This window comes from Tamandua tetradactyla, chromosome 2 (assembly GCF_023851605.1).
Source record: "Tamandua tetradactyla isolate mTamTet1 chromosome 2, mTamTet1.pri, whole genome shotgun sequence".
Classification (NCBI taxonomy): Eukaryota; Metazoa; Chordata; class Mammalia; order Pilosa; family Myrmecophagidae; genus Tamandua; species Tamandua tetradactyla.
Genome location: NC_135328.1, coordinates 138,919,166 through 138,931,634, shown reverse-complemented (window position 1 = coordinate 138,931,634; position 12,469 = coordinate 138,919,166). Strand labels below are relative to the sequence as shown.

The following is a 12,469-nucleotide window of genomic DNA, read 5'->3' as shown; positions in this document are numbered from 1 at the left end:
AAAAATACACAAATTATCTAAATCAACTTAAGAAGAATGAGAAGATCTCAAACCAATTACTAGTAAACAGATTCAATGAGTCATCAAAAACCTGCCAACAAAGAAAAGCCCAGGACCAGAAGGCTTCACCAGGAAATTCTACCAAACATTCCAGAAGACTTGACTCCAATCTGTTCAAACTCTTTCAGAAAACTGAAGAGCAGGGAACACGCCTAAAACTTATTTTACAAGGCTAACATCCACCTCATGCCAAAGCCAACTAAACATACCACAAGAAAAGAAAACCACACACCAAAATCTCTTATGAATACAGATGCAAAAATTCTCAACAAATTACTAGCAAACTGAATGCAACAGCATATGAAAAGAATTATATCCCCTGATCAAGTGGGATTTATCCCTAGTATGCAAGATTGGTTCATCATAAGAAAATCAATTGATGTGATATACCACATTAATAGAATGAAGGAAAAAAATCAAATGATCATCTCTCAACACAGATAAGTCATTTGAAAAAATAAAGCCCTCTTGATAAAAACACTTAGAACACTAGGAATAGAAACAAAGTTCCTCAACATCATAAAAGGTTTATATGAAAAGGCCACAGCTAACATCCTACTTAATGGTGAAAGACTGAAAAGCTTTCAAAAACAAGACAAGGATTCTACACTGTCACCACTATTATTCAGCATTATACTGGAAATTTTTGTCAAAGCAATTTAACAGAAAGAAATAAAAGTCATCCAAATTGGAAAGGAAGAGATAAAACCTTCCTTTTTATTTATTTATTTATCCTATTTAGAGATAGGATCATATCATCCTACTTGCTGATAACATGATCCTATATTCATAAAATCCTGAAAAATCCACCACAAAGCTCTTAGAGCTAATAAATGAATTCAGTGAAGTAGCAAGGTAAAAAGTCAACATCCTATCATCAGTAGTTTATCTATACGTAAGCAATGAACATTTGGAAGAAGAAATGAAGAAAAAATTTATCCACAATAGCAATTAAAAGAATCATATACCTAGAATAAATCTAATCAAAGATGTAAAGGACCTGTACACAAAACTACAAAACCTTGCTAAAACAATCACAGAAGACCTAAATAAATGGAAAGGCAGTCTGTGTTCCTGGACCAGAAGACTAATTATCATTAAGATGTCCTTGAAGCAATTTATGGGTTCAGTGCAATCCCAATAAAAGTTCAACAACTTTCCTTTAGAAAATGCTTATAAGATAACAGGGACCTAGACTGCAAGCTTTTAGAGCAGGCAAATTATGTCCAGAGTGGTGATTAATATTTTGGGATTCTGAGAGGCTGTTTTATATCTATAACCTGATATTTAGAGATAAGAACAAAGCCGAACAGGTTGGAGTTAAAGTAATTCAGAACATAGGGGTAAGGAAGACTGTCTATATTTTAGAACCACATATACTCTTTGAGAACAATGGAAGAAAGGTTTATTCGATCTGGAACTGAAATTTTCTGTAGTGCATAATCTCATTCAACCTATATGTATGGCTCATTTGAACAACTGAAACACAGGGAGCACAGAATAAGAAGAGGTCCTTTAATCCCATATAGATTATTGCACGCTTGGAAACATTCTAGAGTATATGAAGCAGATAATCAAAAAGTACTGGCAAAGTCCCCTGAGGTAGGGGAGAAAGAATATGGAATTATTAAACCTAACCATCAGGGAATCCCCTGAAATTGTGTCAAACTTTAGGGACACCCAAATCAATAGGCCATGCCCACGATCGTGAGGCTTACTCTTGTGAAGCTTATGTAGATAGCAGAGAAGCTTTGACTACCTATAGGCATGCCTAAGAGTTACTTCTGGAGGACCTCTGTTATCGCTCAGATGTGGCCTCAGTCTCTCTAAGCCCAACTCTGCAAGTGAAATCATGGCCCTCCCCTCTACATGGGACATGATATCCAAGGGTGAAATTTTCCCTGGTGACATGGGAGAGGACTCCCAGGGATGAACCCAGCCCTGGCACCATGGGATCAACAATTCCATCCTGACCAAAAGGGGGAAAAGAAATGTAATTAATAAAGTATCAGTGGCAGAGAGAGTTCAAACCTCCAGGCTACTCGAGGTTGCTCTTAAACAAGCTTCAGTTAGACCTTGCTACCTATCATAATCTGCCAACCCCCAACCAGGGCCATTCCAGCCAATCCTAAAGAACACCTAGGACAATATATAAGATTCCACAAGAGTTCCATGCACTAGAGTAACTTTCCAGAAACCTGCAACCTCCAGGTAGATCCCTGGTCCAGATAAGTCCTGAAACGTAGCCCAGCCTCTCCAGAACATCGGAAAGTTTCATTTCGCCACTCCATATTAGTGATAGGCTCTTCCAATATCAAAAATTTAGAATGGCCATAGCCCAAACAACCATAAAGAGAGGTATAGAAAGATCAAAGGTGATGGTGGAATTATACATAAAAGATACAATTTAAGAAATGAATATGAATGCTGAATCATTAAACTGATATCTCTTTTAGTCTCCAGTATTTTAGAGAAGCTGGAAGTAAAAATCTAAAATTCTGAAATTGTAACCCATGTCAAACTCTGAAACATGTTTTACAACTAATTGTAGTGCTGTGCTTTAAAATTTATAGCTTTTTAATATATGTTATTTTTCACCAAAAAAGAAGGAAAAAAGTCGATTGTGAAGATGAAAAAATATTTACACCCTCTAGTCTCCTATATTCTGGAACAGTAGAAGGAAAAATATGAGAGGATCGTATGGAAGCCCATGACAAACTCTGGGATGTGTCCTATAACCGCTTGTTGAAGAGTGCTTTGAAAACTATTGCTTTTTTCTTTCTTTGTTTTGTATGTATGTTATACTATACAACAAAGTTTAAAAAAAAACCCAACAACTTTCTTTACAGAAATGGAAAAGTCAATCATCAAAATTATATGGAAGGGTAAGGGGCCCTGAATAGCTAAAGCCACCTTGAAAAGAGAAGAAAGAAGTTGGACTTTTTTTCTTAAAACTTATTACAAAGCCACAATCATCAAAACAGCATGGTTCTGGCAAAAGGACAGATATACAGACCAATGGAATAGAAATAAGAGCGCAGAAATCAACCCTCACATTTATGGCCAAACTGATTTTTGACAACGTGACAAAGACCAATTGGGAAAGAATAGTCTCTTCAACAAATGGTGCTGGGAAAACTGGATCTCCATTTGCAAAAAAAGGAGGACCCCCTACCTCATACCATATATAAAACCCAACTCAAAATAGATAAAAGATTTTAATATAAGATCTAGAACTATCAAACTCCTAGAACAAAACATAGGCAATGGTTTTTTACACTTAAAACTTTTGTTCCTCAAAGAACTTTATTATGAATGTAAAACAATCTATGCAATGGAAGAAAATACTTGGAAACCATATCCAACAAAGCATTACTATCCAGACTATATAAAGAAATCCTTCAAGTTAATAACAAAAAGATAAACAATTCAAATTTAAAATGGGCAAAAGACTTAGACATCTCTCCAAAGAAGAAAACACATGAAGAGAAACACTATTAGCCAGCAAGGAAATGCAAATCAAATCACAAGGAGACACCATTTGACATCCATTAGAATGACTGCTATTAAAAAAAAAAAATAACAAGTGTTGGGAGAAGATGCAGAGAAATAGGAACACTCACTCACTGATGGTAGTAATACAAATGGTGCAGCCACTGTGGAAAAGTTTGGCAGTTCCTCAGGAAGTTAAGTATATTATTACCATATGACCCAGCTATTCCACTACTGGATATATGCCCAAAAGGACTGGAAGCAGGACTTCGAACAGGTGTTTGCACAGTAATGTTCACAGCAACGTTACTCCCAATTGCCAAAAGATGAAAGCAATCCAAGTGTCCCTCAACCAACGAATGGATAAACAAAGTGTGGCATGTACATATGAGAGAATACTATTCAGCCATAAAAAGGAATGAAGTTCTGATACATGCTACAACATGGATGAAACTTGAAGACATGCTGAGTGAAATAAAGCAGACACAGAAGTTCAAGTATTGTAGGATCTCACTGATTGGAAATTAGAATAAGCAAACTCAAACAGTCAGAATCTGTAGAATACAGGTTAGTAGGGTGGGGACAGGGAACGGGAAGTCAAGGCTTAAAATGTACAGGGTCCTTATTTGGAATGATGTAAATGTTTTGATAACAAATGGTGGTGAGAGTAAGAAAGCATTGTGAATGCAATTAACAGCACTGAAATATGTATCTGAATATGATTAAAAGGGGAAATGTTCAATTGTACATATAGTAACAAAGCATATCCATCACAAAAGATAACCTCAAGCTCCTATGCCCTGCAGAATTAACTGCTTGATTTTAACTACAAGTCACATTTTAATGGATAGTAAAAGACTTATAAGAAATTGATGCTGCATTTAATGCTTTCAAACTCCTTTAGGAAGGGTGCAGAGATGGTTCAGTGGTAGAATGTTTGCCTTCCATGCGGGAGACCCGGGTTCAATTCCCAGACCACACATCCAAAAAAAAAAAAAACTCTTTAGGGCTAAATAAAAAGAAATTCAACAAGAAGAAAAAAATAAGTTCAAATGTATATCACACACACATACACACAGAACAGCATATCAAGTGTCATAACATAAAGGAGCATGACTTATATTTACCTCTCTGCCTGTAAGGATATGTCTTGCAAGCTTTACTTTTCCAAAATTCCCTTTGCCAATTGTTTTAAGGAGTTGGTAATTAGCAACACGAGGTTGTTCATTTGTACAGGACGCCAAAGAGTTTCTACACCGAGCTCCAGGACGCCCAGTTCGAGAGGTCATGTCTTGACATCCATCTCCATGTGATGTATGCTAAAATACAATATACATAAAGATAAAGAAATTAGACAACACACAGAACTGGGGAAATCTGAAGAGCTTCTAGTTAAAGAAACAAAATATTACTGCTTTAATTTTAATCCTAATGCATCTAGCACTTTTTCGCATGTTATAAATTAGGAGGAAAACTAGAGAATGTTGAGGAGAAAAATATCAAGTCTGAAATTCAACTGGGTGTTCAGAAAGAAATTATTTTTTCTGTCATTGTTTCGTTTTCTTTTGGTGTGTGGGCTGGGAATTGAACCCAGGTCTCCCACATAACAGTTGAGAATTCTACCACTGAATCACCCATCCATCTGAGATACTTTGTATAAGCTGCTGTCATGTAAAATAGGGTAACAGTAGTACTTCATAACCAGAAGTTAAATTTCCATAATGTATTAAATCACATATAATCCTCACCACACCTTTCAAAACAAGCAGGACAGCTAATGTATCATCATTTACCCAATGAGGACATTTCTCTAATTTGTTCAAAGCCACATCACTATTTAATGAGAAAATCCAAGGGGAACCTCAATCCCTAATTGCCTTCTACACAATGCTGGTAACAGCAGCCCAAAAAGGATGTATTTACACTACATTGTATGGCTCTTGGTAAATATCTGTTGAATGAATGAAGAACTCAATCTATTCAACAGAGATCAAACAAATCATATACTTCTTTACCCACATTAAATACACAGGCACTACAGTTACAAGTACGTAATATGTACAGTTAATTTTCTGTATACAAGCACCCAGTTGAGTACTGCTTCCTTCTCCCACACAAATCTATTTGGCAGAGTACCAACCTGAAATTTGAGAGACCTATTTAAACAGGACTTACATGAGTAGAAATCAGGTGAAACAACTTTATATTATATTTCAATTCTTCCTGAACAGAGCTTGGTCCCTATGTAAAGCAAATATATGAGCTCACACATCTTTTCTAATCCTTAAATAAGCCTCCCCCCCTCACCGCTTCCATCAACACACAGGCAGGGCAGTGTTTTAAAACATAAAATAAATATATAAATAAAATCGATAAAGTCAAATTGTGACAATAAAAGGCTGTGTGTCCACCTTTGACTTTCAGAGTTATTCCCAAAATCAGATTTCACTTCTGAAAGTATCTATATAATTATTTTATTCACTGTAGGAAAAAGATTTAAGATTGAACAACTTATGCTTAAAAATATTCTTAGTAAACTAGAAATAGAATGGAACTTCTATATGAGAAAAATTATGTACCAAAAACCTTCAGCCAATATTACACTTAATGAAGAAACTTGAGAAGGCATAAATCCTACTCAAACCAATCTACAAATTCAATTAAAATTCCAGTAAGCTTTCTGAATAATTTTAAAACTCATTTGTTTTTCAGCAGTAAACTGTGGAGACTGCTTAATTGGAGGGCAGTCTGCAAGGGAGAGAATGTTTGTTTTTTCTTAAACCCCAAGGTCTTGTTAGCTATCTCTGTATGTAGGGAGTAATATACTGAAAAGTATGCACTCTGTTTTTGCACGAAACGTACGCATGCTTTTAGTCATGTAAACCCTGCAGTATATAAGCAGGAACTGAATAAAGTTGTCTGTTGTCTGTTATGGCTGAGCTTCAAACCCCCTCCTGTCTGTGTCTTTCTTTCTTCCTTTTCTTTCTTTCTTCTTTTTTTAATTTTTAAAAAAATTTTTATTAATTAAAAAAAAATTACAAGAAACACAAACATTCCCAACACATACACTCAGCAATTCACAATATCATCACATAGTTGCATATTCATCACCATGATCATTTCCCAGAACATTAGCATCAATTCAGAAAAAGAAATAAAAAGACAACAGAAAAATATAACAAACAGAAAAAAAAAATTTTACAGGTCATACCCCTTACTGATCCCTTTCATTGATCACTAGCATTTCAAACTAAATCTATTTTAACATTTGTTCCCCCTATTATTTATTTTTATTCCATATGTTCCTCTCATCTGTTGACAAGGTAGATAAAAGGAGCATCAGACACAAGGTTTTCACAATCACAGTCACACTGTGAAAGCTGTATCATTATACAAACATCATCAAGAAACATGGCTACTGGAACACAGCTCTACATTTTCAGGCAGTTCCCTCCAGCCTCTCCATTACATCTTGGATAACAAGGTGATATCTACTTAATGCATAAGAATAACCTCCAGGATAACCTCTCGACTCTGTTTGGAATCTCTCAGCCATTGACACTTTGTCTCATTTCACTCTTCCGCCTTTTGGTTGAGAAGATTTTCTCAATCCCTTGATGCTGGGTCTCAGCTCATTCTAGAGTTTTTCTCAATCCCTTGATGCTGAATCTCAGCTCATTCTGGGATTTCTGTCCCATGCTGCTAGGGAGATCCACACCCCTGGTAGTCATGTCCCACGTAGACAGGGGGAGGGTGGTGAGTCTGCTTGCTGTGTTGGCTGGAGAGAGAGGCCACATCTGAGCAACAAAAGAGGCTCTCTTGGGGGTGACTCTTAGGCTTAATTTTAAGTAGGCTTGACCTATCCCCTGTGGGGTTAAGTTTCATATGAACAAACCCCAAGACTGGGGACTAAGCTATAGCTTTGGTTGTCCACACTGCTTGTGAGAATATCAAGAATTCAACTTGGGGAAGTTGAGTTTTCCCCTGTTCTCACCATTCCCCAAAGGGGACTTTGCAAATACTTTTCCACTCACTGATCAAATCACTCTGGGATTCATCAGGGCATCACCTGGACAAACCAACAAAATCTCATGTCCTATACAAAGTTCCATGTACTTAAGGTGTTCAATCAACTACCTACATAAGTTATATTAGGAGATGCACTAGTCAAAGTATAGATTTGTACCAGACAGACATTTTTGCTTTAGTATCACACATTAGTTGAAATTTTTGAATATTAAGTATGATCTGTTTTCAGCACACTGCAGTAATGACATTCTTTTGTTCTTCTTCATGCAAAAATATTTTTTAAATTTGTACATTTATTCACTATCACTATACACTCTAGGCATTCCTAGATCTAAATCTTTATTATCTGTCTTTCTGATTTCATTTGTGACCCCAGCCCTCCTCCCTCGATCATTCTCACATTCAGCTTCATTCAGTGTTTAAACATAATTATATTACAGTTAGGTATTGTGCTATCCATTTCTGAGTTTTTACAATCAGTCCTGTTGCACAATCTGTATCCTTCAGGTCCAATTACCCAATATTTTACCTTATTTCTATCTCCTGATGGTCTCTGTTACCAACAAAATAGTCCAAGTTTATTCACTAATGTCAGTTCATATCAGTGAGACCATACAGTATTTGTCCTTTTGTTTCTGGCTAATTACACTCAGCATAATGTCCTTAAGGTCCATTCATGTTGTTACACACTTCATAACTTTTTCTGTCTTAAAACTGCATAGTATTCCATCTTATGTAAATGTCACAGTTTGTTTAGCCAACTGTCTGTTGATGGACATTTTGGCTGTTTCCATCTCTTGGTAATTGTTAATAATGCTGCTATAAACATTGGTGTGTAAATGTCCATTTGTGCCCTTGGCCTCGTGTCCTTTGAGTAGAGACAGCATATAGATGGGTCCTGTTTTTTAATCCATTCTGCCAAACTATGTCTTTTGACTGGAGAGATTAATCCATTAACATTCAGTGTTATTACTGCATAGGTAGTACTTTCTTCTACTATTTTGCCTTCTGGATTTTATATGTCATATCTAATTTTCCTTCTTTTTACCTTTACTCATAGTCTTCCTTTCTACACTCTTCTCCACACCTCTATCTTCTGTCTTTGTATCTGTCTGTAGTGTTCCCTTTAGTATTTCTTGCAGAGCTGGTCTCTTGGTCACAAATTCTCTCAGTGATTTTTTGTCTGAAAATGTTTTAATTTCTCACTCATTTTTGAAGGACAATTTTGCTGGATATAGAATTCTTGGATGGCAGTTTTTCTCTTTTAATAATTTAAATATATTATCCCACTGTCTTCTCGCCTCCATGGTTTCTGCTGAGAGATCTGTGCATAGTCTTATTGGGTTTCCCTTGTATGTGATGGATTGCTTTTCTCTTGCTGCTTTCAAGATCCTCTCTTTCTCTTTGACCTCTGACATTCATGTCTTGGAGTATGTCTATTTGGATCTATTCTCTTTGGGGTATGCTGCACTTCTTGGATCTGTAACTTTAAGTCTTTCATAAGAGTTGGGAAATTTTCAGTGATAATTTCCTCCATTAGTTTTTCTCCTCCTTTTCCCTTCTTTTCTCCTTCTGGGACACCCACAACACATATATTCATGCGCTTCATATTCTCTTTCAATTCTCTGGGTCTCTGCTCATATTTTTCCATTTTTTTCCCTATAGTTTCTGTTTCTTGTAGGATTTCAGATGTTCCGTCCTCCAGTTCAGAAATCCTAGGTTCTGTCTCTCAAAATCTACCATCGTAGGTTTCCATTGTTTTTTTCATCTCTTCTACTGTGTCTTTCATTCCCATAAGTTCTGTGATTTGTTTTTTCAGACTTTCAGTTTCTTCTTTTTGTTCTTTCCTTGCCTTCTTTATGTCCTCCCTCAATTCATTGATTTGGTTTTTGATGAGGTTTTCCATGTCTGTTCATGCATTCTGAATTAATTGTTTCAGCCCCTGTATGTCATGTGAATTGTTGGTTTGTTCCTTTGACTGGGCCATATCTTCAATTTTCCTAGTGTGATTTGTTATTTTTTGCTGGTGTCTAGGCATTTAATTACCTTAATTAGTTTATTCTGGAGATTGCTTTCACTTCTTTTATCTAGGGTTTTCTTGCTGGTTGAATTTGTTGTCTATCTGTTCTTTGACATTCCATTCAGCTTTATCTGGACCTTTAGCTTAAGTTTTAACAGAGGAGAATTTTTCAGTTCTTATTTTCTTGTTTCTTGCCCTGTGTGTGTGGTGCCTTTCCCCCACACACACTTAGGAGGGTCTACTTAGATATTATAGACCCCAGCCAGATTTTCCCAGACCAAACTGGCCTCCTATCAGGAGGAATGAGTGACCTGTGTCGGTTTTCCCTGAGGGTGAGACCCAGCAGGTTGAAAGACATTCCTGTGAAGTCTCTGGGCTCTGTTTTTCTTATCTTGCCCAGTATGTGGCACTTGTCTGACTGCAGGTCCCACCAGCATAAGATGATGCGGTACCTTTAACTTTGGCAGACTCTCCCTGCTTGGGGTGTGGTGGAGACAGAGGAGAGGTTGTAGGCTGGTTTTAATGGCTTCAAATTACCAAGCCCTGGTGTCTGAATTTCTTGATGGAGAGATTCCACCTAGGTGGGGCTTCACCCCTCCCCTGGGGAAAGCACAGGCTCCAGATAAGCCCCCAAAAGACCTCACATCTGCCTATGCCTGGGGCAGCTGCAGCCTGAAAAGTCCTGCCACTGTATCCAGAGGCAGTCAAGCCTTTGTAGATACATAGCCACAAAAACCTGTTTCCTTCCCCCCCCCCCTTTTTCTGTCAGTCCTACCCCCTTGGCGCCAGGGCAAAAATGAGCAACCTCTGCTTTGATCAGGTTCACCTAAGCTGGGGCCTATTTTTAGTAGTCAGAATTTGTTCATTAGTTCCACAATTGGCGTTTGATTGTGCCCAGTCCCTGCTGCTGGTAAAGTCCTTTCCTTTCCTCTCCAGAAGTGGCCTGTGGGGGAGGGCTGCTGGCTGTGGCAGCTTTGGGAACTCACGGTTCTAGGGGGTGCTCACAGCCGGTCCAGCTGGTCCAGACTGGGTTATGCTGTGCGTCTGGTCACTGACATGGCCCCAGGAGCTGCTCTGTACTGTTTCTGCTTATTTAGGAGGTGTTCTGGAGGACAAGCTAAAATGTGCACATTGTGAAGCCACCATCTTGACCCGGAAGCTAAAACTCACTCTTAACTCTACATGAGTAGAGTTAAAGAGCCCCACCCAGGTGGAATCTCTCCATCAAGGAATTCAGACACCAGTGTTGAGAAACTATCAGAAACTGGAGAAGACTAAAAGAGACATGATAACTAAATGCAATTTCAGATTCTCAACTGGATCCTAGAACAGAAAAAGAACTATGGAGAAAAATTAGTGAAATTCAAAAATAAGGTCTGCAGCTATCATTAATAGGATAGCAATGTTAATTTCCAGGTTTTTAGAACCGTGCCCCGGTTACATAAGTTTTTAACATTAGAGGAAGCTGAGTGAAAGTTAAGTATGACTTCTGTATTATACGTTTTGTAATTTTTCTGTAAGCTTAAAATTATTTCAAAATTAAAAGTTAAAGAAAGAATGAAACAAAAGGTGTGGAGTTTATCTTACTAAATACTAAGCCAGAGTAATTAAAAAGAAAACTGTGGTATTGCATAAGAATAGAAAAAAGGGGGAAAAAAACCAACACAAAGATCAATGTAACAGAATGCAAATCTAAAAGATGAATACGTGGAAACATAAGATATAATGATGAGATCTTATAAAGCATTAGGGAAAGGACGAACAGCTGAGTAGCTAGCAGGAGGAAAACTGGTTCACTGCATCAGCCTGTGAAGGAAAGGAAAAAACAAAAACAAAACAGGATCCCTACCTATGGACCATATGAAAATGTGGGTGCAGTCTAGAGGAATTAAACTACTGGTGAAAGGTAAAATTATAAAAGGTTTACATAAAGAAATGTAAAAGAATACCCCTGTGGACCAGATCAAGAAGAACTATTTAAGGCAAAACTTTAAAAGCACAAACATAGGGGAAAAAATTGTTTTGATTATATCAAAATTAAGGATTTCTTTCAATGAAGGGCATAATGAAAAGATGACAGAATAGAAGATATCTGTACTGTCTAAAACCTACAACAGAATGTCTAGAAAAGCAAGAAACACCTAAAAATCAACAAGAAAAAGGTAGCACACCAACAGAAAAATGGACAAAGGAAAAACAAATAATTTACAGATGAGAATACCCTACAAGCCAAGGAATATATAAGGGATACTAAAAATCAAAGAAATACAAGTTGAAGCAAAAATGAGGTATCATCATATTAATGTGGATTACGTTGGGAAAATATCAGAAAACTGGGTAATGCTACATGGTAGCAGGCACAGGGGGATAACAAATACCCTCGTGCACTACCGATGATCCAACCATCTAGAAGAACAATCTGATACTTGCTTGTATTTCCTGTGATATAGCAATTCCACTACTAGATACACATCCCAAAGAAATTCTTAAACAGGGGACATGCATGAAGGTGTTCACCGTGGCATTTTTTTTATGGCAGCAGGGAGTAGGAGGCAACCTAGATGCCCACTCCTAGGGAATGGATAGCTACAATGTGGTAGATGCACAACACATAGTGCTATACACACACAGAAACAGGGATGATTCCTAAAAACATAGTCATTAGTACAACAGAATGAAACATATACAAATACATCAAGTACCAAACACACCAAAACACACTCTGTAAGAACACATAATGTAGTAAACCGTAGAGCGATGACTATCTAGGAGCCAGAGGAATCACACGATGATTAACAGGAATAAGTAAAATGAGAATGGCCTCAAGTTGGCTTAAGATGATAATGTGGCTAATGTGGGCTTTTGTAC

General features: G+C 37.3%; 1 long non-coding RNA gene across 8 annotated transcripts in view; it reads right to left on the bottom strand.

The window, feature by feature from the left end:
• Positions 1-4,561: 4,561 nt before the first annotated feature.
• Positions 4,562-12,469, bottom strand: part of LOC143673986 (uncharacterized) — a 70,578-nt gene continuing 62,670 nt past the window's right edge. For 2 of the 8 annotated variants that reach the window (XR_013170807.1, XR_013170802.1), the window contains one exon: positions 4,569-4,871. This is a non-coding gene — a long non-coding RNA (uncharacterized LOC143673986). Of the gene's footprint in view, positions 4,872-12,469 lie in introns of all 8 variants that reach the window. The other 6 variants (XR_013170808.1, XR_013170800.1, XR_013170801.1 and 3 more) reach the window with 6 other exon arrangements.